The sequence below is a fragment of the Narcine bancroftii genome, chromosome 8, assembly GCF_036971445.1.
Source record: "Narcine bancroftii isolate sNarBan1 chromosome 8, sNarBan1.hap1, whole genome shotgun sequence".
NCBI classification, from domain to species: Eukaryota; Metazoa; Chordata; class Chondrichthyes; order Torpediniformes; family Narcinidae; genus Narcine; species Narcine bancroftii.
Window position 1 is genome coordinate 170,878,590 of NC_091476.1, and position 25,026 is coordinate 170,903,615.

General features: G+C 41.5%; 1 long non-coding RNA gene across 1 annotated transcript; it reads left to right on the plus strand.

The window, feature by feature from the left end:
- Positions 1 to 302: 302 nt before the first annotated feature.
- LOC138741946 (uncharacterized) lies at positions 303 to 24,683 on the plus strand. Its single transcript, XR_011343913.1, has 4 exons — positions 303 to 370; positions 18,146 to 18,277; positions 22,530 to 22,688; positions 23,993 to 24,683. It is a non-coding gene; the product is annotated as an uncharacterized lncRNA (long non-coding RNA).
- Positions 24,684 to 25,026: the final 343 nt, after the last annotated feature.

The following is a 25,026-nucleotide window of genomic DNA, read 5'->3' on the forward strand; positions in this document are numbered from 1 at the left end:
AAAATACAAGTAGGACATTCAATTTCAGCCAGTGTTCATGCTCAAAGAATACAAAATTAAGTCACCTGCTGCCGATACCTTTCCCTACTTTGCATTTGTGGGTGAAACTCCAATGGAACAGGTGAGGGAGAGAAACAAAACTGGATAATCGGGAGGATGAAGGTGGGTGGGAAATGAGATTAGAAGAAGATAGAATGGTAAACAAGGGGTGTGGGTTACTGGAATCTGGAACATTCACTCTTCATATCATTGGATTGTTGATGACACAAATGGAAGATGAAGTGTGGTTCTTAGAGTTTGGCTGCACTGGCAGTGGAGAAAACAAAAAGTTTCTCTTGGGTTTAAATATATTTGAGTGATACACAAAAAGGTGAGAGAAAAGATGACACAAAATATGATTTCAAAGAATCAAAAAGTCATGACTTCAATGACTCCAGAGATGGATGTTACATCGATAACTCTGTTGAGTCTCTGACATCACTTCTTCCGTTATAAAGTTGAAAGAAGGCCTAGGATGCAATAGAGCAAAAAGTATGTATATAGGACCAGAGAGAAAAAAAATGTACAATGGTTGGCATTGGGCATGATGGATTAAATTGCATTTTTCTATGATGAACATCTCGGTGGTAAATAATTTTAAGCTCTCTGAGAAAGGAGTATAGTTTATGGAAATAAGTCTGATATCATTTGAGATGTGTTTAACCTTGCTTGCATTGTGTGCCCACTTATTTCCCACACAATTATTCTCCATGGTTTGATGATATATTTAAGCATTTTCTTTTGATTGTGGCTAATTTGCAAATACTTTTATTAATGATGTATTGATTCACATTCCTCAAGACTAGATTTGCCTAACCCATTTACTGTGCCTTTCAATAAACCAAGTGGATAAGATATGAATATGAAGATAGAGGTGAGATTTTTACTGAACTAGTAATAGTTGTATGGCAGCAATGCTTCATCAGTCAAAGCGGAGTTATTTTAGCCTCTTTTGTGGCTTAGTGTGCTGAGAGTAGAAAGGGCCTGAGCCCTGCATTGAGTCATTTGAAAAAGCAATAGTGCTTTTTCAAATAACTCAATGCTTTTGTGTTAGAATGAAATAATATGTCAGGAGATCTGTTCTTGTTCATAATATAGAGACTACTGCTGCAAGTCCACCTGGACATGACGGAAAAAAATGAGAACGATCAGGATCAGCTAAAATGATCCCCTGCGGTTGAATCATGTGGTGACATTCAAGTTAAAAGGCGCACATGAATAATGGCTACATGGGCTCGTAATGAATGCATAATACATGCAGTAATTCATCAACGCTTTCTCAGCAGCATTTTCTAAGCCCACAACCTTCACCATATAGAATGGAAGGGCCAACCGTTATATCTGAACAGCTTCTCTGACTTTCCCTTGGGAACACAAGAATGGGAGCAGGCCATCCAGCACCTCAAGCAAGTTCTACCATTCAATCAAATTTTGTCTGATCTTTCCATAGTTAGTGCCTGACATTCATTTCCTATCTTGTTACCCAAGGGGGGGGGATACTGATGTTTTATTTGCCTTGCTAGAGGCTTTCGAATATGCCCAATATTATCTACAACTGATTTTTCTGCTTGGACTCCTTGATGTCTGCTTATCCATAATTCATAGTTTTTCTCCATTTGGAAAATACTGAAATCTGTCTTACCTATGCACAAACCTTGCACTTTGTCTATTTGAATTATTTTCCTACACTTAATGTATCCTTTGCACTTTCTTCTGCTGTCTGCACGATTTCAGTTAATCTAATTTGGCATCATTAGTAAGCTTGGATATGTGGCTCTTTAACAACACATGGACAGCAAAGTTGACATGACAGTTAGTGCAAGGCCTTTACAGCACCAACCATTGGGATAGGGGTTCTAATCAGGCTCTGTCTTTAAGGAGTTTGTATATTCTCCCAGTATCTGCGTGGGTTTTCCTTGGGGTCTCCAGTTGCCTTCTACTGTACGAAATGTACCAGGGATGAAGGTTAATTGGATATAAATTGAACTTGTGAACTAAATTAGAACCATAAAACCATAGGACACTACAGTATGGAAAACAGGCTATTCAGCCCTCGAGTCTGTGCCAACACATCATTCCACTCGTTCCACTGATCTCTCCCATCAATTCCATATATCTATCCAATTTATTCTTAAAACTCAAGAACTATCCCTCATTTACCATGTTATTCCACACTCCCACTACTTCCTGAGTGGAAAAGTTCTCCCTAAATCTTTCTTCTTTCTCCCTAAAGCCATGTCCTCTTGTATTTATCTCTCCTAACCTAATGTTACATTTACTGTATATACCTCTCAATTTTGTAAACCTCTATCAAATCTCCCCTCATCCTTCAATGGTCCAAGAAAATAAAAATCCTAACATGTTCAATCATTCCCTATAACTCAACTCTTGAAGACCCGGCAACTTCTTAGTAAATCTTCTCTGCACTCTCTCAATCTTACTGATATCCTTCCTGTAGTTTGGTGACCAGAACCTCACACAATACTCCAAATTTGGCCTCACCAATGTCTTATACAACCTTGCTGTAACATCCCAACTCCTGTACTCAATACTTTGATTTATGAAGGCCAACATGACAAAAACTACCTTTACAACCCTGTCTACCTGTGACACCACTTTCAGGGAACTATATATCTATATTCCCAGATCCCTTTGTTCCTCTGCACTCCTCAGTGCCCTACCATTTATTGTGTATGTCCTGCCTTGGTTTGTCCTTCCAAAATGTAACACCTCACTTGTCTGTATTAAAATCAATCTGCCATTTTCTTGCCCATTTTTCCAGTTGGTCCAGATCCCTCTGCATGTTATTAAAGCCTCCCTTGTTGTCCACAACATCCCTCCCCTCCCCCTCCCCCACCCCCCCCACCCCACCATCTTAAGCCTCTTCTACTGGTACCTTGTCCCAGGAATTAACTGAAAATTGAATGGAAAAGGAACACTGCCCGAATGCCAGCATCAAATTATGTCATTTCATGTTGGGGTTTAACAACCTCTACCCCAACTCATATCCACAAAGTTTGCCGACTCTGGTGGGCTGATAAATCCAGAGGAAAAGGGACAGCAGGAAAGTCACCAGTTTCCAGTTAAAGGTAGAACACTCTGATCCACAGGGATGAGTTTCGTTCAGTAGAAAAGCAACTAGTGTCCCAATTAAGAATGGCCCAGTGGAAATGATACAAAGGGCTTCCTTTCCTGAGATGTTGCAAGGCCAATCAACTGGGAAAAGGGGCTCTAGTGTCATTAGAAAACTTGCTGATCAATTTACCACATTGTCATCCAGATCATTGATATGGTAAACAAACAATAATAGTCCCAGCACTGATCCCTGAGTCACACCACTAATCACAGTCCTCCAGTCTGAGAAGCAATCATCCACCACTACTCTGTCTTCTCCCATTCAGTCAATTTCTAATCCAGTTTACAACCTCTCCACTGAAACCTAGTGTCTGACCCTTCTGAACTAACCTCCAACGTGGGGCCTTGTCAAAGGCCTTACTAAAACCCATGTAGAAAACATTCACAGCCTTTTCTTCATCTACTTTCTTGGTAACCTCCTCAAAAAACTCTAAGATTCATTAAACACAATCCACCACACACAAACCCATGCTGATTATCCTTAATCAGCCCTTGGCTGTCCAAATACTTGTATACCCGATCTCTGAGAACACCCTCAAATCGTTCCCCCACTGCTGACATAAGCCCGTAATTTCCTGGTTTACTTGGAGCTTTTTTTTTAAATGGGACAAAATGACCTACTCTCCAATCCTCACCCATGGCTAAGAATATTTTAAACATATCTGCCAGGGTCCCTTAAATTTCTACAGTAGTCTCTTTCAAGGTCAGAGGAAATATCATGTCAGGCCCGGGGGGATTTATCTACCTTAATTTGCTGTAAAGCAGCTCCTCCTCTAATCTCTACATGTTCCATGACACTATTGTGTCTACATGTTCCATGACAACTTTACTGTCCATGACACTATTGTTTGTTTCCCTTCCCTTCCTTCCTAACCAGATCACCATTATCCGTTGAAAACCAGGGTTCCCTAGGCCTGTTAAACTTGCCTTAATCCTGATAGGAACATGCAATCTCTGCACTCTCAAAATTTACCCTTGTAGGCCTTTCACAGACTGAACACATCCTTGCCAGAAAACAACTTATCTCAATCCATTCTTCCCAAATCCTTTTTCATTTCCACAAATTGGCCATTCTCCAATTTAAAATCTCAACTCAAGGACCAGGCCATAATTATCTTGAAACTAATGACATTATGGACATTGGACCCAAAATTTTCACCTATACATTTCTGTCACCAAACTGGTCTCCTAATAGGAGATTAAATATTGCATCCTCTCTCATAGGAACTTCTATATACCAATTTAGAAAATGTTCCTGAACACATTTGACAACCTCCAAGCCATCTAGTCAGTCCATGCTGTTAAGATAGAAAAATACATGGCAGAACCATAGAGTGTACAAAACACGTATATTACGTTAGTTTGAGTGAGGAATATTAAGTCCAGGTAGGCAGTGTCACATTAGTCAATATCAACCCTCACTCAAAGATCAGTGAAATGGTGCAGCATACAAGGCATTTTTTGGTGCCATATCACTTACAAGTTGATGAGCATATCTTTGAATTCATTTGAAACATATTCCTATAATTCCTTGTTAGCATTTGTCATTACGTCCTCTCTGAAGAAATGTACATCATTGAGAGCAACCAGTTACACATATTTACAAGTGATATTGTTAAAATTCCATGACTTAAAAGCAGTTGAGGTAATGTCTATCCTAGTGATTCTTAACCTTTTTCTCTCCACTCACATACCACTTTATGTATCCCCTAGGACATTGGTGCTCTGTCTTTGGTAAGGGATTGCTTAAGGTGGTAAGTGAGCGGGAAGTGAAAGTTGAGAATCACTGCCCTAGACCCAATTCATACCGAAATATTTTGCTCGAGAACAATTGTCATTGGCCCATTTCCTTTGGAGTTCTGAAACCGTGCACATAACGAGTCAATGAGGGGCAATTAAAACAGTGGGTTTCAAACTTTCTTTACACCACCTTAAGCAATCCCTGACTAATCACAGAGCACCAATGGCATAGGGATTATTTAAAGTGGGACGTGAGTGGAAAGAAAAAGATTGAGAACCATTGGTCTAAAGGGTTTGCCTTCAATACATATTGAACATTCGGTTTAAGTTTTAATTTTCATATGCTAATCATCAGTCTGGAAATTTAATTGATTTTTTGAGGCTCACAAAGGAAACTTTTGATCAAGGTTGAAAGAGAAAAGGAAACTACATCCGTGCCTATGCCTTTTGTATTAGTTTTGACAAACCGTTTTTTTTTGTCAGCTGTCAGTTGTAAATGGATAACAGCTCTGGACATTGGACCCAAAATTTTCACCTATACATTTTTGTCACCAAACCGGTCTCCTAATAGGAGATTAAATATTGGATCCTCTCTCATAGGAACTTCTATTTACTGATTTAGAAAAATCTTTATGAATGGAACAGCAACTTCTGTTCAATCTCTAAGCCATTAACACTTCTGTCAACCTGCTTAACAAGGCACAATACAAGTGTCTTTGAATAGGTAGTTAAAATGCTAAGCTAGTTGTCTGTGAAGAACATTCAGTAAACCTGAACATGTGTTTTAAGGATAGGGAATTCAGTATTTAATAAAGACCAAATTTGTGCTGCTTTTTCCTTAATAATTGCTGATTCTGGATGACTGAAAAAAATCTTTTACATTCTCCCCTTTTTACCACTCTATGATAACCACTAAAAGGAGAGTGATGGATACTTGGGAAGCATAGAAACAGTAAATCTTCAAAGGTAGCTAGGAGAATAATATTTTTTCCCCCCCAGCCACTGGGCCTACCCAGTGACAAAAAGTTTTGGGCAATGAGATAGGTGTAATTGTCAAGCATTTCTCACAAATCCTGTATTTTTTTTTTGTATGTAGTACAGCAGCCTTGATCTACAATTTTACAGGTCTCCCCATGACCAGCCAGTGTAAAGTCAGGGTCCATTCAGTTCTGGATTGAAACAGTACAGATGGCAACCATCTCTGACAGCTGAGAAACTCCCTTTGCAACTACTTGGAGCCACTTAGCTGTTTCATTAGCCAATTGTTCCAATGTTGAGGTAACAAATCAGCTCTTTGGATGCTCTTTCCAGTACCCTAAAAGGGAAAGAGAATCATAAAGATCTGCTCCATCTTAGAGATACCTCTCTGTGTCCTGAACCCAGTTACATCTTGCCATTTAGGTTTCACCAACATCGAAGTACTCGAGCTGGCAGAGTCTGCAAGCATCGAATCCATGCTACTGAAAACCCAACTGCGCTGGGTGGGTCACATCTCCAGAATGGAGGACCATCACCTTCCCAAGATCGTGTTCCATGGCAAGCTCTCCACTGGCCATCAAGACGGAGGTGCACCAAAGAAGAGGTACAAGGACTGCTTAAAGAAATCTCTTGGTGCCTGCCACATTGACCACCACCAGTGGGCTGATATCGCCTCCAACCGTACATCTTGGCGCCTCACAGTTCGACGGGCAGCATCCTCCTTTGAAGAAGATCATAGAGCCCACCTCACTGACAAAAGACAAAGGAGGAAAAACCCAACACCCAACCCCAACCAACCAATTTTCCCTTGCAACCGTGCCTGCCTGTCCCACATCGGACTTGTCAGCCACCAACGAGCCTGCAGCAGACGTGGACATACCCCTCCATGAATCTTCGTCCATGAAGCCAAGACAAAAGAAGAAAAAAAAGATAGCTTCTGCACATGTAATAGAGGACACCACATATATCCCAATTAATAGGATCCCATCCAATTAGCAGTCAGCCATGGATATTTTATGTCAAAAATAAAATACATTTCATTGTATACAGTAAAGGATTAACATCAACTTTCTCCCAGCGTTGGTCTGGTTATATAACTGTAGGTACCATGTAATAAAAGATGTCATCCACATGCTTATATCCTTACTTTCAGTTTTCTGTGATCTGTTCAGTCTCAAAAATCCCTTCCATCACTTCCTCTATGGGAGTAACGACTGGGTCTTGAGTGGAAACCTCCTGTTGAGTTGGTTAGAATATGGGAATTGAATCAATAACTATAAACATTAATCTTATCAACATCCAGGATATATTTAAAAAGTATTATGTTGCCACCCAATATTCTTTTCTCAGTCATGACTCTGAGATTCAATTCAAATATCGAGACGACAAAAAGGCATAACAATAAAGTTCTCAAGATGCCGGTGGGCCTTTTATTTCCTCAGTCTGTTATAAACAAAAGGCTTTAGGTTTTAGGCAAGCCTTTTTCCTTCAGTCAGCTCGGTGTACCCAGTGAGGTTGTCCTTCAACCTTTACTGCAGTCAGTGTTATTAACTGAACCTGGAATGCCCCTCTCCTCAATTTCTTCCGGTTCCAATTCTTTACAACAATGTAATTTTCAGGTTCAACATTAGGATATTCATTACTTCAGACTGTTGGATCACCGTCCTTTAAGTGGGCTGGGAAAAGTTTTAGTTAGATTAGTTAGATTACTCAAATATTTGCTAATGTCATCACCTGAAGATAAAAAAATTCATCCCAACTGGCAGAGTGGGCTTTGCTCCCCAAGGTGTCCACATTGGCTGCCCGTGGACCATCTCTGCAGCAGATAGCCCGACTTAGCCCATGGGGTACCCTCAAGGCTGATACTCAGGTAGATGGTGTGGTGAAGAAGGCATGTAGAATGTTGGCCTTCATAAATCGGAGTATTGAATTCAAGAGCAGGGAGGTTATGATGTAATTGTACAAGGCATTGGTGAGGCCAAATTTGGAGTACTGTGTACAGTTTTGGTCACCAAATTATAGGAAAGATATATAAAAAAAAATAGAGAGAGTACAGAGAAGGTTCACGAGAATGTTGACAGGATTTCAAGGTTTGAGTTACAGGGAAAGGTTGTGCAGACTAGGGCTTTTTTCTCTGGAGCGTAGAAGATTGAGGGGGGACTTGAGAGAGGTGTTTAAGATTTTAAAAGGGACAGAGTAAATGTGGATAGGCTTTTTCAGTTAAGAAAGGGGGAGATTCAAACTAGAGGACATGGTTTAAGATTGAAGGGGGAAAATTATAAGGGGAACATGAGGGGAAATTTCTTGATGCAGAGGGTGGTAGGGATGTGGAATGAGCTTCCGGCAGACGTGGTCGAGGCGGGATCATTGGTTACATTTAAGGAAAGACTGGATCGTTACATGGATAGGAGGGGACTAGAGGGGTATGGACCGGGTGCTGGTCAGTGGGACTAGGAGGGTGGGGATTTACTACGGCATGGACTAGTAGGGCTGAACTGGCCTGTTCTATGCTGTAAGTGGTTATATGGTTATATGGACATCCATATTTTAAACGATGCTAGGGTTAGCATTTTTTTTTTAAAGCCAATTTTAGCCCTGTTTCCTCAGTCAATTTCACCAGTTTAGTTTCATTTGCATATTCCACTAATCCTGCTGCCTGGTTTTGATGGGAGTAGAGGAAACCGTGCAAGATCCCCAATTCCTTGCACAATTCTTCATTTACCTTGGCTACAAAGTGAGGACCATTATCTGAACTCAGTGCCTCAGATAGCCCATAGCAGGGAATTATTTCCCTTACAAACTTAATAGTCAAGGTAATAAAACAAAATCTTAACTAACAGTCAAAGCAGTATTGTCTTATCAATCAAAGAAGTATTTGTCGGTGGTTGGGTTAGCCTCAATCCACAGTCAAAAGCAAGTATTATCACCAAGCAATATTCATAGCAATGCATTCACGATAATCCATTAAAATGTGATTATAAACACAAAAAATGGCCTCCTGGCAAGTCCCTGTTGGCATGATGTCCCTTTACCAACATTGTGTTATTGGCATAAGGCAATTCTTTGCTCTTTTTTCTTTACATCTGTTTCACTAAAATTTGGATGCCATTATGTCTGCAGAGTGGTATTTAAAGCAAGATATTTATCCTTCCCTCCTTGCCAATGTGGGTACCATTGTGCACATCATCAAGTAACAAAGATAACAGGTACTGTACACATGTTTGGCCAGCAGGCACAATTTATAACTGAGTAATGGTGCCACCCCTCTATCCCCATTGTTGCTCAGTGGCAGAGCCTTCCCTCTATTTGTGCACTTTTTACACGTCTGGCAAAGCCGGTCTGTTGACTGATCGTAAAGCAACTGGTTTACTCCCACTGCCCCTCCCCCCCCAGCCCCCACCCCCCACCCCCCGGGACTTCCCACTCAGGGTTCCCTGCAGTTTACAGGCAAAAGAATGGAGACTGAATGAAGTGAAAAATCCAGATACTGAAAAAAAAATGGCAGTCCCTGTTCAGAAATTCGGGAGAATTGGAGAACTACAGAACAGCTCTTCACTGTCATGTCCTACCTCATTTCAGCTAATTATCCCATAGTTCAACTGTATCTGCTGCATTTTGACTCACACCCCTACACATTTTTACAGATTTAGTCTGCAGAGTAAATTCACCGTAGCCACTCCATAAGAAACAGGCCTAATGAAAACGATGTTCACTCTCTAACAAACTCCACAACAGAAGGCTGTGCAAAAGTGATCCCGTGCAAACGACCACATCAGGACACACTGGAGGCAAGTATGCTAATTTTTCTCTAAATAATTCCAAGGTTTCGGTCTAAAAATCCCCAGTGCCTTTTGAAAAAGAGTTCTAATCTTCTAAAAGCAATAAATGTCTACTCTTTTAAATGAAACAAAAAAATGGTTGCAGAAGGGCAAACCTTATGATCAGACAATGGTGCTCCCCTTCTAACAGGGGAAAAAAATTGGCGCTGATAAATCATTTTTATAATGCCTAAAAAAAATTGCACGCATTTTAAGAATAGCTACTATCCAGCTTGTCTTGATCAATAGCACGTTTTATCCTTGAAGAGTGTGAAGTAGAACATTTAACGTGGGGTCAGTGTATTATTGGAAACAAAACCGAAAATGCTGGAAACACTCAGCATGTCTGGCAGTTACGATTTCCTTTCAGGATCTGTGACACTGGTATGAGCAATATATTTATTCACAGTCAAGGCACTGCAGAGCTTGGTTTTCAGATTTATGACAAAGGACTGTTATCAATACAGCAGGACAACTGGAACTTTACATGCACACAAAGGGTTAAGTCAGCCACTAAAGTGAAGGCAAATCTCTCTCTCTCTCTCTCTCTCTCTCTCTCTCTCTCTCTCTCTCTCTCTCTCGCATGAAAGTGTAAAGTGAACTCAACAGAACTTTTTATATTGTTGCATCCTATATGTGTGTCCTTTCCATCCCTGTTGCGAACTGTCTATGTTTGTTTTCTATAAATTGTTCATCTATGTATTTTTCCATGCTATAGATAGTGTGTGGCTATTACCATTTAAAAAAAATACCAGATCTCTCATCTGAAATGCTAATTCAATTTTACATTCCGTAGATCAGTGGTTTCAATCTTTTTCTTTCCACTCACATACCACTAAGTATTCCCTATGCCGTAGGTGCTCTGTGATTAGTAACGGATTGCTCAAGGTGGTATGTGGGTGGAAAGAAAGAGTTTGAAAACCACTGTTTTAGTCGTTCCTAATTAACTCGTCATGTGCACAGTTTCATAACTCCAAAGGAAATGGGCCAATGACAATTTTTCTCAAGCAAAATATTTCAGTAACAATCGAGTCGAGAGCTGTGATTCTCAATCTTCTCTTCCCACCCACATACCACCTTAAGCAATCTCTTACCAATCACAGAGCACAGATGGCTAGGGAATACTTAGTGGGATGGGAGTGCTGTAGGTGGTGTTGGACTGTTCCTTATTTCAATTTTAACCACTTGTGGTCTTTAAATAGATCATTTAATTGTTATTTCAATATTGATCACAATTTTAAGTTGTGACACTTGCAAGCCTCCATTTGGTACCTTCTAGTTTGATATCCATCTTATCCAAATAATTTAGCTGGGTTAGTTTCTATAACTCCTGGAGAAAATTTTAATTTCAGAATCTTTAAAAAATATACTGCACAGTGGGCAATAGATTGGGAAGATGCTGCCATTCATTATTAGTTTCAAAATGGTACACCAAGCAAGGTTGATGTGCCAGACATGTAATTTAGGATCCCCAAAATACATTATTTTTCTTTGCCACACTTCAGATGCAAACAATACATTTGCTGTGCATGAGTGCCCCCATCGTATTTCTCCATAGCCTACCCCCATTTCCCTAGCCTGCTTTCCTAAATGAGACTCAGATGGTACTTTCTCTTTAACCAGCCTCCGAGTTCAACAATAAAATTTTACCAAGCTAACAGATGTAGCTTGAGTTCTGAAACAATTCTCACAAATAACAATTTTACCAAGCTAACAGACTATTCTGACCATAAGCAGAATTCTATTCTTATTCTGTCCCATTTTCCCTAGCCCGCTTTCCTAAATGGTTCACACAGCAAATCATTTTACCAGGCTAACAGACTACTCTAACAATAAGTTCATTTCTATCCTTATTCTTCTTACTTCAACTTCACTCTCTTCCTCTTTTTGTGGATCTCAGCAGGGAACCAGAACCACCCTCTTATGAAGGACCACAATGCTCTCAGGAATTGGCCATGGAGTTTGTGCTCAAGACTCTCAAAGGTGCTTAGCCACTCTGTCCAAAGTTCCAATTTCCCCTGTGGCCTCTTACTTCTTCCACAGTGATCGTCCCAGCGAGACTACGCCAATGGTTAGTCCACGCCATGAAGACAGAAAAATACCATAGTGGAAGTGAGGAATATCTAGTTCAGGTAGATAATGCCACCTTAGTCAATATCAACGATCACTCAAAGATCACAGTTGAATAGTACAGTATATAAGGCATGTTTGGTGGCATATGTCTTACAAGTTGATAAGCATACATTTTTGAATTTGTTTGAGGCATATTGTTATAATTCCTTATTAACATTTGTCAATGTGTTCTCAGTTACCCATATTTACAATTAAGTTCAAGTCTTAAAAACAATTGAGGTAATGTCGAGAGGGTCTGCCTTCAATACATAAATGAACATCTATGTGTTGCAAACATTTGGTTTAAGTTATTTATCCATCTATTTTTTTTATATAAACATGCTAATCATTAGTATGGAGAATTAATTGAATCTTTAAGTCACGCAAAGAAAAGGCAACTTCATCGGCCACCTATGCCTTTTGTATTAGCTTTGATGAGCTGTGTTATTGGCTGGCAGTTTTATGGATAATAGCTGTGGCTGCCCATGAAAATGTTTGTGGATGGACGAAAGCTTCCGACAGATTCTGTTTAAGTTGTTAATGCTTCTGCTGTTTAATAATATGCAAAGTAAAGTGTGTGTCTTCGAATGGTTAGTTAAAATGCTACGCTAGTTGTCTGGGAAGTCTATTTCAGTAAACATGAACACTGGTTTAAAGATTAGGGAATTCAGTATTTAATAAAGACAAAAATCAGTGGTGGTTTTCCTTTTTCCATTTCTGGATGACTTAAAAATAGAATCTTTCACAGTCCTTTTACAGGATGGGAGTCCCAGTCAATACGCAGAAAGTTAAAAATCTCCGACTATCACAGCTTTCTGTTTCTGATCGGTTATTGTACTGTATGTCTAAATTTAAGACATTCAAAATACAAAGAATTAGTTGTAATAGCAGTGAAAGAATTGGAAGCCAGCAGGAAGTATGACTCATAACATATGGACTATCTTTCTTTCTTCTTCTTCTTTGGCTTGGCTTCGCAGACGAAGATTTATGGAGGGGTAGTGTCCACGTCAGCTGCAGGCTCGTTTGTGGCTGACAAGTCTGATGCGGGACAGGCAGACACGGTTGCAGTGGTTCCAAGGGAAAATTGGTGGGTTGGGGTTCGGTGTTGGGTTTTTCCTCCTTTGTCTTTTGTCAGTGAGGTGGGCTCTGCGGTCTTCTTCAAAGGAGGTTGCTGCCCGCCAAACTGTGAGGCGCCAAGATGCACGGTTTGAGACAATATCAGCCCACTGGCGGTGGTCAATGTGGCAGGCACCAAGAGATTTCTTTAGGCAGTCCTTGTACCTCTTCTTTAGTGCACCTCTGTCACGGTGGCCAGTGGAGAGCTCGCCATATAACACAATCTTGGGAAGGCGATGGTCCTCCATTGTGGAGACGTGACCTACCCAGCGCAGTTGGATCTTCAGCAGCGTGGATTCGATGCTGTCGGCCTCTGCCATTTCGAGTACTTCGATGTTGGAGATGAAGTCGCTCCAATGAATGTTGAGGATGGAGAGGAGACAACGCTGGTGGAAGCGTTCTAGGAGCCGTAGGTGATGCCGGTAGAGGACCCATGATTCGGAGCCTAACAGGAGTGTGGGTATAACTCAACCTTCATATTTCTAATGAAAATTGGAATAAAATTCTGCGACTGGTAAACTCTTCTTCTCTATGTGCAAAGCATTCACTAATACAGTTTAAAGTTGTTCATAGAGCTCATATGTCTAAAGATAAACTCCATCGCTTTTATTCTCATACCTAATGTAAATTGGAAATAGCTTCCCTTACACATATGTTTTGGTCCTGTCCCTCTTTACAGAATTATTAGAAGGAAATTTTTTCCATTATATCTACCGTTTTGAATATTGATTTACAACCACATCCCATTACTGCAATTTTTGGATTACCTATGATAGATTTGACTTATTTATCTCTTCCTGCGGATCGTATGATTGCTTTTCTTACACTAATGGCTAGAAGATCTATACTATTGAACTGGAAAGAGGTTAATCCTCCCACTGTTTTCCAATGGTTTACCCAAACTATACTATGTTTAAATTTAGAGAAAATTAGAAACTCTGTCTATGAATCCCCTTCTAAGTTTGAGTTAACCTGGCGACCATTTATTCAATATTTTCATTTGTGTTGAGTTGATCTGGCTCTGTTTTCTTTCTATGATTATGTATGATAATTGGGCTGTAAGATGAGATCGGAGTGATCGGCGTGGTTTAGCTATATCTGTAGGTTTTTTTTTAAAGTTTTTTTAAAAGTTTTTTTTAATTCAGATTTGTTTTTTCTTCTTTTTTGGGGTTTTTTTTTTCTCTTTTTTCATATATTGTTATTAATTATATCTTTTTTTTTTAGAGATAGTTCACACCCTAAACTGATCTAAATTTTTTTTATGATATATTTTTATTCTGTAATATTATTGTTTAATATCTCTGTATTAATTCATTACTTACTATGTATTTTTTATATCTCTTTGAACTGTATGTGTTTATAAATTATAATAATAATAAAAAGATTGAAAAAGAAAAGAAAGGAGTGTGGGTATGACAACGGCTCTGTATACGCTAATCTTTGTGAGGTTTTTCAGTTGGTTGTTTTTCCAGACTCTTTTGTGTAGTCTTCCAAAGGCGCTATTTGCCTTGGCGAGTCTGTTGTCTATCTCATTGTTGATCCTTGCATCCGATGAAATGGTGCAGCCCAGAAAGGTAAACTGGTTGACCGTTTTGAGTTTTGTGTGCCCGATAGGGATGTGGGGGAGGGGGGTGCTGGTAGTCATGGTGGGGAGCTGGCTGATGGAGGACCTCAGTTTTCTTCAGGCTGACTTCCAGGCCAAACATTTTGGCAGTTTCCGCAAAACAGGACGTCAAGCGCTGAAGAGCTGGCTCTGAATGGGCAACTAAAGCGGGATCGTCTGCAAAGAGTAGTTCATGGACAAGTTGCTCTTGTGTCTTGGTGTGAGCTTGCAGGTGCCTCAGATTGAAGAGACTGCCATCCGTGCGGTACCGGATGTAAACAGCGTCTTCATTGTTGGGGTCTTTCATGGCTTGTTTCAGCATCATGCTGAAGAAGATTGAAAAGAGGGTTGGTGTGAGAACGCAGCCTTGCTTCACACCATTGTTAATGGAGAAGGGTTCAGAGAGCTCATTTCTGTATCTGACCCGACCTTGTTGGCTTTGTATGGACTATAGTCCTTGAGTAAACACACCAAAATTATGGAGCACTCAGCCAGTCTTTTCAGCATCTAAAGGAGACAAAGATATTGCTGTTGTTTTCGGCCTTAGCCCCTTCTTCAAGGGAAAGAAAAAGAGTCAGAAAAGGGAGCGGAATATATCAGAAAGTCTTAAGAGTTCAAAATCGGAGGAGGAATCCAGACCCAAAAAGGTATTAATTGAATATAATGGACTACATGATAATTTATCATGTTTGAAAGAAGAGACGATAGGGTTTAAAAGAAAGCCAGAGAAGTCAATATTAATGCCATCCTGTTGGAGGGTGCCCAGTTGGAAGAGGAGGTGTTGTTCCTCCAATTTACTGGTGGTCTCAGTCTGAGACCATGGACAGCCATGTTGTCAAGGGAATGGGATGGAGAACTCAAATTGGCGGCCACTGGGAGATCCACACTATTGCGGTGGACAGAGCCAAGGAGCTCAACAAAGCGATCTCCCAGCCTGTGTCCAGTCTCTCCAATGTAGGGGAGATTACAGTGAGAGCACTGGATGCAGTAAATGAGCCCTGAAGATTCACAAGTGAAATGTTGCTCTACTTGCAAGGACTGGTTCGGTCCCTGAATGGTGGTGGGCGAAGAGGTGTGGGCACGAGTGGAGCAACTCCAGTGGTAGGTCCCAAGGGGACGATTGGTGAGGAGGGAGAAGTGGACAAGGGAGTCACGGAGGGAGCAGTCCCTGCAGAAGGTGGAGACAGGAGGAGAGAGGAATATGTGTCTAGTGGTGAGATTAGGTAGTCGGTGGTGGTAATGGCAGATGAGGATGTGTTGGATGCTGAGGCTGTTGGTGATGGTGGGAGGTGAGGACAAAGGGATTCCTGTCCTTGTTTCATGTGCAGGTGGAAGGGAGCAGGGCAGATGTGCTGCAAATCATGTCAATTTGCAGAGTAAATAGTTTCCTTAAAGAGCAGTGGAAGTATTACAATAACATCTGGAAGTTAATCCCTCTCCAGAAAAATGGAGAGAGGGAGAGAAGGCTGGATACATAAAAATTATACCCATAAAATTAATCCCATTTGTTTATCAGTTTAATTGACAAGAGAATTATCCATCTTAGTTAGCTGAATCTTGTCATTATGTGTTGCATTTTAAATACTGACTGCATGTATGGGGCAGATTTCAAAGCAACTGTCTCCCTCAAAGGGTTTTAAAATATCTCGGTCTTTACCCGGAGAAAGTGATTCTGTTCTGGAGAATATCAAGGCCCTGCAGTAAAACTTTTAGAGTTACATTTTGTGCTAAAAGTCCAATTGGGAACCATTTATCAGATTATGCCTCATGTTGCAGAAGAGACTGTTGCAACACCTTGCATTTTACACATTATTCTTTGGCTTGGCTTCGCGGACGAAGATTTATGGAGGGGGTAAAAAGTCCACGTCAGCTGCAGGCTCATTTGTGGCTGACAAGTCCGATGCGGGACAGGCAGACACGATTGCAGCGGTTGCAAGGGAAAATTGGTTGGTTGGGGTTGGGTGTTGGGTTTTTCCTCCTTTGCCTTTTGTCAGTGAGGTGGGCTCTGCGGTCTTCTTCAAAGGAGGTTGCTGCCCGCCAAACTGTGAGGCGCCAAGATGCACGGTTTGAGGTTACTAAAGTGGAAATTCACAGAGTGAATCCTTAGATTATTTGTTCCTTTTCATACTGGAAGATCATGCAGGTTTCTGCATATGAAGTCATGTTAGATGACCTTCAGATCATTACAGATTTGAAGCTACTAGCATCTCTGAAGGGGTTTTTAATGCACAAAAGCAGTGTTATCACCTGCTCATGTTTAAAAAAAGGTAGATTTACTGTTTATGCTGAGGACTGAAAAGGCGGATCACCCAGTCCTTTTAGGTAGCCCAGAGAACAGTGCACCGGCTTCCCAGAGCTAAAGGGGTGGGATATCTAGGAGAACAGCAGCTGCCCTACAACAACCTGCCCCCCACCCTGCTGTCTGACAGCCCCGCAGCTTCTCTGCCTGACAACCACCCAACCCACTGGCTGACAGCCCTTCCCGCCCCACTGCCTTCCACCTCCATTCCCTTCCTACCACATCTCTCTTCTTCCATTTTCCCTTCTTGCCCCATCTCCTCTTCCCCCATCAGCCCCACACCGATCCCACTGTCCCGCTCCATCCTGACAGCCCTGTTAAAAGCAGGCAGCGAGAGGGAGCAGGGAGGGGAGCAGTTTGAGGGAAGTGGGTGGCACAAGGAGCACGGCAGAGTGAGCGAGCGCAGTCTGACAGCTCCACTAGTCGCTCTGTGACAGTGCAGCAGGGCGATGGGGCTGTCAACGTGAGGTCAATCATCTTACCTTCCTGTTTGGAGCCACTTTCAGTGCCAATTCTATTCTGCAGGGGGTGGAGTGGCTTTGTTCACCTCTGACAATACCACCCTTGGCGGAAGGAACCTGGATCGCGTTGGACCCGCCAATCCACCTTTGCACTTTTTAATGCAGTTCAGTGGAGCATCTTAAAGCTAGAAGAACCTGCCTTTTCAAATCAATAATTTTCACTATAAACGGGCTTTAAGATGGTGTTTTTTGTTCAATACTATAACATTGTAAATTACATTGAAGACTGGAATGATATTGAAGCTCATATCCACACTCTCTTACCTGCTTTCATACTAATAGCCATTCACAAAACTGCTGAGGAGGTAACATAATATTGAGCCCAATATAGGCCAGCTGCACAGAGAAATGAGCGGACATCATATCCTGCTTTGCAGCTGGATTGAACAGCATAGATTAACTGTAATTTATGAGCCTCCTGGTCACTTTCAAATGGCATCCAATCTAATGCTCCCTGGATACAACAGCATTGCATGGAAGTGTTTAATTTTCTTTTATAACTGAGTCAAGCAGCAGGTTAATGATAAGTCAATGGTCATTGGAAGGAGCTTCAAAGTTAGCAACCAGCCTTTTTGGGTGTTGAGTCAGTGATCAGGGAGGCCATCTAGAGAGAGAGAAAGAGAGAGCGAGAGCGAGAGCGAGAGCGAGAGCGAGAGCGAGAGCGAGAGCGAGAGCGAGCGAGAGAGAGCGCGAGAGAGCGAGAGAGAGAGCGCACGCTCAGGAATGTGGCTGAATTGGCAATTGGATAGATGAGATTAAAATGCAATTTAAATTTCATTTTCAGGTGATTGTTCCAAAAACTCTCCCTCCAACATCGACAATTTTTCTGACCAGTGATAGACTTTCTCAGCCACAAGACCTGTGAAAAACATACCACAAGGTTTCTATGCCCTTGAAGGTGATATTCTCTTAAGAGGTCAGTAACGTGAGCTAATTCTTTCAAAGTGGACTCATGAAATGGCATCTCTTCTGAAAATAGCCAGCTGTCACATTTTAATTTATCACATATCTATAAATATTGATGACATCTCATGGTGTCAATGCAGATGGCCCTTTCAGATGTTTGATTGTGAATCCAATGATTGGTTCCTTTTTCTAAGCTATCTGAAAAGATTTCTACTTTCCATCAATTACTGCAGATGTCACAGGAACATCTGAATTCTGGAAGAGTTAAAAGTATGTTGTGGAGAATGCAATGCTCTCGCTGGATGATACTGAACACACAGACAGTAAAGACAAGTCTGTGCTTCGGAAGCAACATGCCACCTCACCTACTACCCACACAGTCCATCAGACGACATCTGCCGTCTCTATGGAAGTGTGTGGTTCCCATTTGGGCTTCATCCACCACTTCAGAATCCCTATACCAATGCTGAAGAAAACCTGTGTTGATCCCCGTGTTGCCTTAGATCATACAGCATGGAAAAGACCTTTCCACTCAACTTGATTATGTTGGCATGATACTATCACGCAGAAAACAACGGAATCCTGGAATATTTAACTGCCAAGCATGCTCTTCCTGCAACCAAGTTTCACTGATGGTCACAAGATCATATTTCCACATGGCCATCCATGCTTTAAGCTCATCCTCCTTATTTACAATGCTCCTTGAATTAAAATATATGCATTTGAGAGTCTGTCCTCCACATGAACTCCTTTTGTAACCAACTACCTTTACCTTCCTACCACCTTCATTTATTTTTTTCGTTCTGTTCCCTCCATTCCTTCTAATCTAGGAGTTCTTCCTCCCTACTCTCTGTAATCTCATTCTGATTCCCACCCACCCTGCCAAACAAGTTTAAGCCCTCCCTAACAGTTCTAACAAATCTGCCTGCCAGGATATTGGTTCCCCCTCCAGTTTCAGTGCAGCTCATCCCTTTGTACAGGTCAGACCTGCCCCAGAAGAGATCCAAATGATCTAAAAATCTAAACCTCTGCACCAGCTCCTGAGCCACACATTCATCCTCCACAACTTCCTATTTCTGCCCTCACTACCACATGGCACAGGCAGCAATCCCGAGATAACCAACCTCAAGGTCCTGCTTTACAACTTCTTTGCCAACTCTATGTAATCCATCTTCAGGATGTCATCCCCACATCTAACTACATCATTTGTCCCCACACAGACCATGTCTTCTGGCTGCTCCCCCTCCCCCTCCAGAATGTAGTGGAGTCAATCAGAGACATCCCTGTCCCTGGCACCTGGGAGGCAACATACCAACTGGGAGCCCTGATCTTGTCCAGCAAACCTCCTATCTGCTCCCCTAACCAGCAAGTCCCCAACTACAAGAGCCCCCTCCCCCCCTTCTCCCCCTTTCCCCCCCTTCCCCCCCTTCCCACCCTTCCCCCACTTCCCCCCCTTCCCCCCCTTCCCCTCCCTCTCCCTTCTTCCCTCCTCTCAACTATATTTAAAAAAATATGTTATGTGAGGTGAAAATAAAATAAGGCTTTTACTTAAATGTTCTGGTGGGGGGGTGGGGGGGGGGGGGTGGTGAGGAAGTGCAAGTCCCCCAATGAGAATTTCTGGACTGAAGCACAAATTAACTTTCCTTCAACCATCATTTTCTGCCCCAACCTATGGAATTGTCCCAGACTCTAATCCAATCAACTCTTAGACCTCTCATTGACTTTCCAATCAACCCAGGACACTGGCCCGTTCATTTCCTGAGTCCTCTGACAGAAGCCCATTAATCATGCATCTCCCTAGTTTCTTATCAAGTGCACAAATTGACCTTAGATCTAATTGTACTCCACTTCCTACCAGCCTCCCTCCTGCAAATAGCTGACACAAAGGTGACCTATCTCATGACACATTCAACAAAACCAATCTCCGCCACCTAATTCTTCCATGGCGAACTATTTGATCTCTTACTCCATTCCCCTCAAGGACCACCTACCTAACTGGATACGTTTCAGTACAGTCAGAGGGGTAGTTAGTGCAACGCCATGACATCATCAGTGACCTGGGCTTGAATCTGGTGCTGTTGATAAGGAGTTTGTACATTCGCCCCATGTCTGTGTGGGGTTCTTTGGGGCACTCCAGTTTCCTCCCACCCTTCAATATGTGCAGAGTTGAAGGTCACTTGGGATATTTGGGCAACATGGGCTGAATGATCAGGGTATTGGGAATGATGGTGTGGAGTGTAATTTAAGATTGATCCATATGTAAATATTAATTGATGACATCAGCATGCTCTGGAGAAAGGACTTTGATAATTTTATCAGAATCCCAGTACCATGTCCACACATTTTGATGAGGTGTACTTGAATCACTGCACCATCACACAGGAGAACTGCAGGGGCCTGCTAAAACTGAAGGCTTGAGGTGTTTAATTAAAAAGCAGTAAAAGCTATTTCTGCTTCAATAGGCCTTGGACAGAAGTCAGTTAAGAAAAGTTTCCAAATTTATTCCGACCTGCAATTTACCCATATCTGCCATTGCTCTCTACGTTTCTCCTGCATGTTAGTGGCTGTAATGGAAATTTCTGTACGACTCACTCAACAAAACATATCCATTTCCCTTGAAAATTTTCATATTGATGATATTTAGATCGGATGTGAAAAAAGTTCTGTCAGTTCCAATATAGTTTATTTTTATTCTCTCATTTTCTGTCTTCACTTCTGTGTTTCACTTGCTCTATTTTCTCTGTTCTGTCTTCAAACCCGCTCCCCCTCTCTTATATGTTCTCTTGCCATCACAGATTAATTGATTCCTTCTTTGTTTCCATCCCTCATATATTCTAAATCCATCCCTCACTTTCTCATGCTGATTCTCTCCCTGTAGAGCGCGTCAAAAGGACCAAAGACTTGTTGATCCGAACCAAGGCTTTTATTAACTAAAAGATTGGAGCGTATCACAAGTAGGTCGACCAGTCCAGAATGACCTAGTCTGGCTCGGAGCAATCCTTTAAGTCCTGCCAGTAGGTGGGGCTACACTCTCAACCAATCACAGTCATCCTACACAACCATCTGTACATAGACACATTGGTGATAGAATCTGTACTGTCACACTCCGTCCCTCTTATTTATCATCACCATCATTTTCTCTCTCCCTCTCGTCTATTCCCCCTCTTTATGATATTTTCCCTCTCCCTCTCGTCTATTCCCCGTCTTTACCAGATTCTCTTTCTCTATATTGTCCCTCATTCAGATTCTCTCTGTTCCTCAGATTCATTCTTCCCATGAAATCTCTCACCCACCTGTGACTTACTCTCCCCTTTGATCTTCTTCCACTTTCTCTCTCTTCTTACTATCCTCTTTATCTCTTCCTTCCTCTCTTTATCATATTCTGCCTGCCTGTCTCAGATTCTCCCTCTCTCTTAACCTTTGCATCTCCATCCCCCATTTTTCTTTGCAAGTCTCAGAGTTTGTGGGACATTTGTTGAGTCGACATTGATGAAGGTGTAGATCCCCGATTACTGGAAGGACAAATGGACTCTGATAGGTCAAGGTGTCGAACAACCAAGATAACACAGCTTTAATTTCATATGCAGGGTGTACTGGAGTTTGTGATAAGAGAATGATTACTGATGCAATCCTGGGGATAAGCTGAATCCAAGGCAATATCAGGCATTTTTCCTCCAATTTGCGGGTAGTCTCAGTTTAGCAGTGCATGAGGTCATGGTTAGCCATGTCTGTGTGGAAATTGTGTGTGGAATTAAAATAGTTAGCCACTGGAATGTCCTACTGGTTGAGGAGGTGAAGAAAGATGGACAACTTCAAGTGTCGGAGAGAGGGAAAATCAAGCCCTTCAGCCCACTGCTGAAGTCCATGCTGAACATCAGGAACACATTTAAATTTATCCCATTTCATTCTCTCCAGTTTCCCATCAGCTCCTCCCTAATTCTACCGCTCACCTACACATTGGGGATGATGATTCCCAGCTGGAATGGAGCTAACAACCCGCATGTCTTTGGGATGTGGGGAGAAACCCACGCTGGGAGGGGGTGCAAACTCCACCAAATGGGACAAGATGGCCACTGTAGAGGAAGCGTCACACTAAAGCAAGATCTGGGAAGAGAGCTCTCACTTAACAAAAAGACATCAGAGAACAAAATGGACCTCATGATAATCCAACAGATTTTGTGAAGCATAGCAGGGGATTGAGTTTTGTGTCCATCTGAGTTATGATCTTCATTAAGAAATTTCCTTAATGTTCATCAATGCAGGTGGTCAGTAGGTGCAGTAGCAAGAGAGAGGAAGAAGAGAAAGATAAAGAAACTAATGAAGAACAATCGCAAGTTGTCAGCAGAGAGTGGTGTGGCTGACATTCTGAAGTTTATTTTGCCTTTAACTCATAGTGGCATCAGTGTGACCCTGTGTAACAGGTATTTAAAACCCATTTTTAACTGTTAGACCTGCAAAATTGATTTTCTTGTTAGCTGGGCTGCAACTCTCGGACTGAGGTACCAAATGGATGGGGAGTTTATTGATGGAACAGATTGTTATTTCTGCCAACATTCCTATGCTTTCAGTATTCATTATCTGAACAAATGTTTGCAGGGTGACAGTGAAAGCAGAAAACAGCTCAAATTTTAAGAAATGAGACATTAATATATTCTATTCATTGTCTCCAACAAGGTCTATAATCAGGATATGTAAAATATCTACCCTTCTACCCTTTGGATTTGAGTTGTTGTATCAAAGGAAACAGAATATATAGCTCTTCTTTCTTCAGTACAGGAAGTCATTATACGAATATCCAGTTTAAAAAAGCATTCACAGGATTTGGATTTCACAGGCTTTTCATGTTCATTGGTATTTCCTCTTAGGAAGTTGTGGGGGAATGTCATTTCTTGTGGTGAATTATTTACATAAGCAGAGACGACTGCAAAAGTGGAAATTACATTTATACAAGACCAGCGAAATTAGGTTATAAATGAACTGCTTTAAAGAAGCTTCTGTGGAGGCAAGGGGTCGGGGTCCAACATTAGGACCGAGAGTGTCAAGGGAAGATAGTTGGATGAAAGAGGAAGGGGTGAGGTGGGCAGGTAGGCTATAGGTTGAACTGGGTGAGATCAGGGATAATGGATAGATGGAGCCATGTGAGAGAGAGGAAGGGAGAAGCCGGAGAGAGAAAGTGGATGGTAATGTGGGACATGTAAGGGAGGGTCGATGGGCATGTTGATCCAGTCAGGGAGGGGGACTGGGGCTCAGAGAGGAAGAGGGAAGTTTAGAAAAAGAGGCTGGTGGAAGGCTACAGAGGCTTTTTCTTCAAAGAATTACCTTTACTGATTTTTAAAATTCAAGCTATTGTTTAAAACTAAATTTAGATTCTCAATCTGCCACTTAATGTTGAACTCTCTGGATTATTAATCCAGCAGCCTAACCATTTCCTTTGAATATTCTTTTTAAAAGTTTTCATTAAGCATTTGCGGAGAAACCATTATTGTATCTCTGCCATATGTAAATGTCATGACCTTTCCTGGTCCACCCTGCTCTCATTAGCCAGCTTGTGTCTCCTCTCCCTTTCTTCCCCATGAAGGCTGTCACGACACAAGCCTGTCCCCCAGTTAGAGTCGGTGTGAGCGACCAACACAGGGATGCTTTTGCAACTAACAGTCTTCAGTTTCAATTACTTCAGTCTTTGTACAATTGATCGTGTATCAGCCTTGCAAATATTATTTTTCAGGATCGGAAATCAACTGATGAAAAATCACTGGGCTGCCTTGCCCCTTTATACTGCACACAACAGGAACCAATTGCTTCATGGACAAATGAATATTTTGTGGATGCAAATCTCTCAATGTGTTTTTTTTAAGTAATTCGTCACAATTTAACACAGCTGCTCATTTCGGAAAAAGTTAGAAGTTTACATTTTGTAAAAGCGATTGGAGATGTTTCGTTCAGGCAGCCTTTGGTAACTCTTTGCCATAGTTCCAGACGGTGAATTCCTAGGGCTGCCTTTGTGTGTTAATTCCAGTAAATTCTCGTGTGTCAATCAAATCTCTTTCCCTCGGCATAAGGCGAGAAAGATCAGGTGTGGATCAGAAGGAATTTCAAGAGAGTTCATGGACACTTTGATTACAATGTCAGAAGCAATGTTTATCCATCTTTATATTTTTGCAATGCAAATTATAATCGTAAAGCATAAAAGAGTAAGTTTTACAAATTCACAATTCCAGCACATAGCTTTGTGAATGGAGAACATATCTGGAACTTGGATGTGAAGTAAATCATGCCCCAAAATGACTTTCCTTCCTTTAATAAAAGAGTAACTTTGTAAAATGTACTTGCGTGCAAATAGAGTAAAGCACAGACTTTTAACTAAGTGTGAAAAGATGAGTAAGGATTTTAATTTTCATCATTTTTACTGGGTTTCTGTCAGAGCACATTAGCATTCACATTGTGATGTTATGGAATGCAGAAAGCATCATTCAATTGTTCCATATATAGCAGCAGAGGTAGCAACCTTATAATTAGTGACTGACCACGCAGGGGAGAAATCAAGAGAATCGTTTACATGTAGAGGTGGAAATCTAGCACCCCCTATGGGTCAGAGCTTTGGGCTAATAACATTTTCAAGACAGACTGACAGATTTATATCAGTTCAGTATACCAAGGAACACAGATCAAAGGCAGGCAAATTGTATTGAGGCACAGATCAGTCTTAATCAGCTTGAAGAGTTGAATTGTCCTTTCCATTAGACTGCTGCCAGGATACAT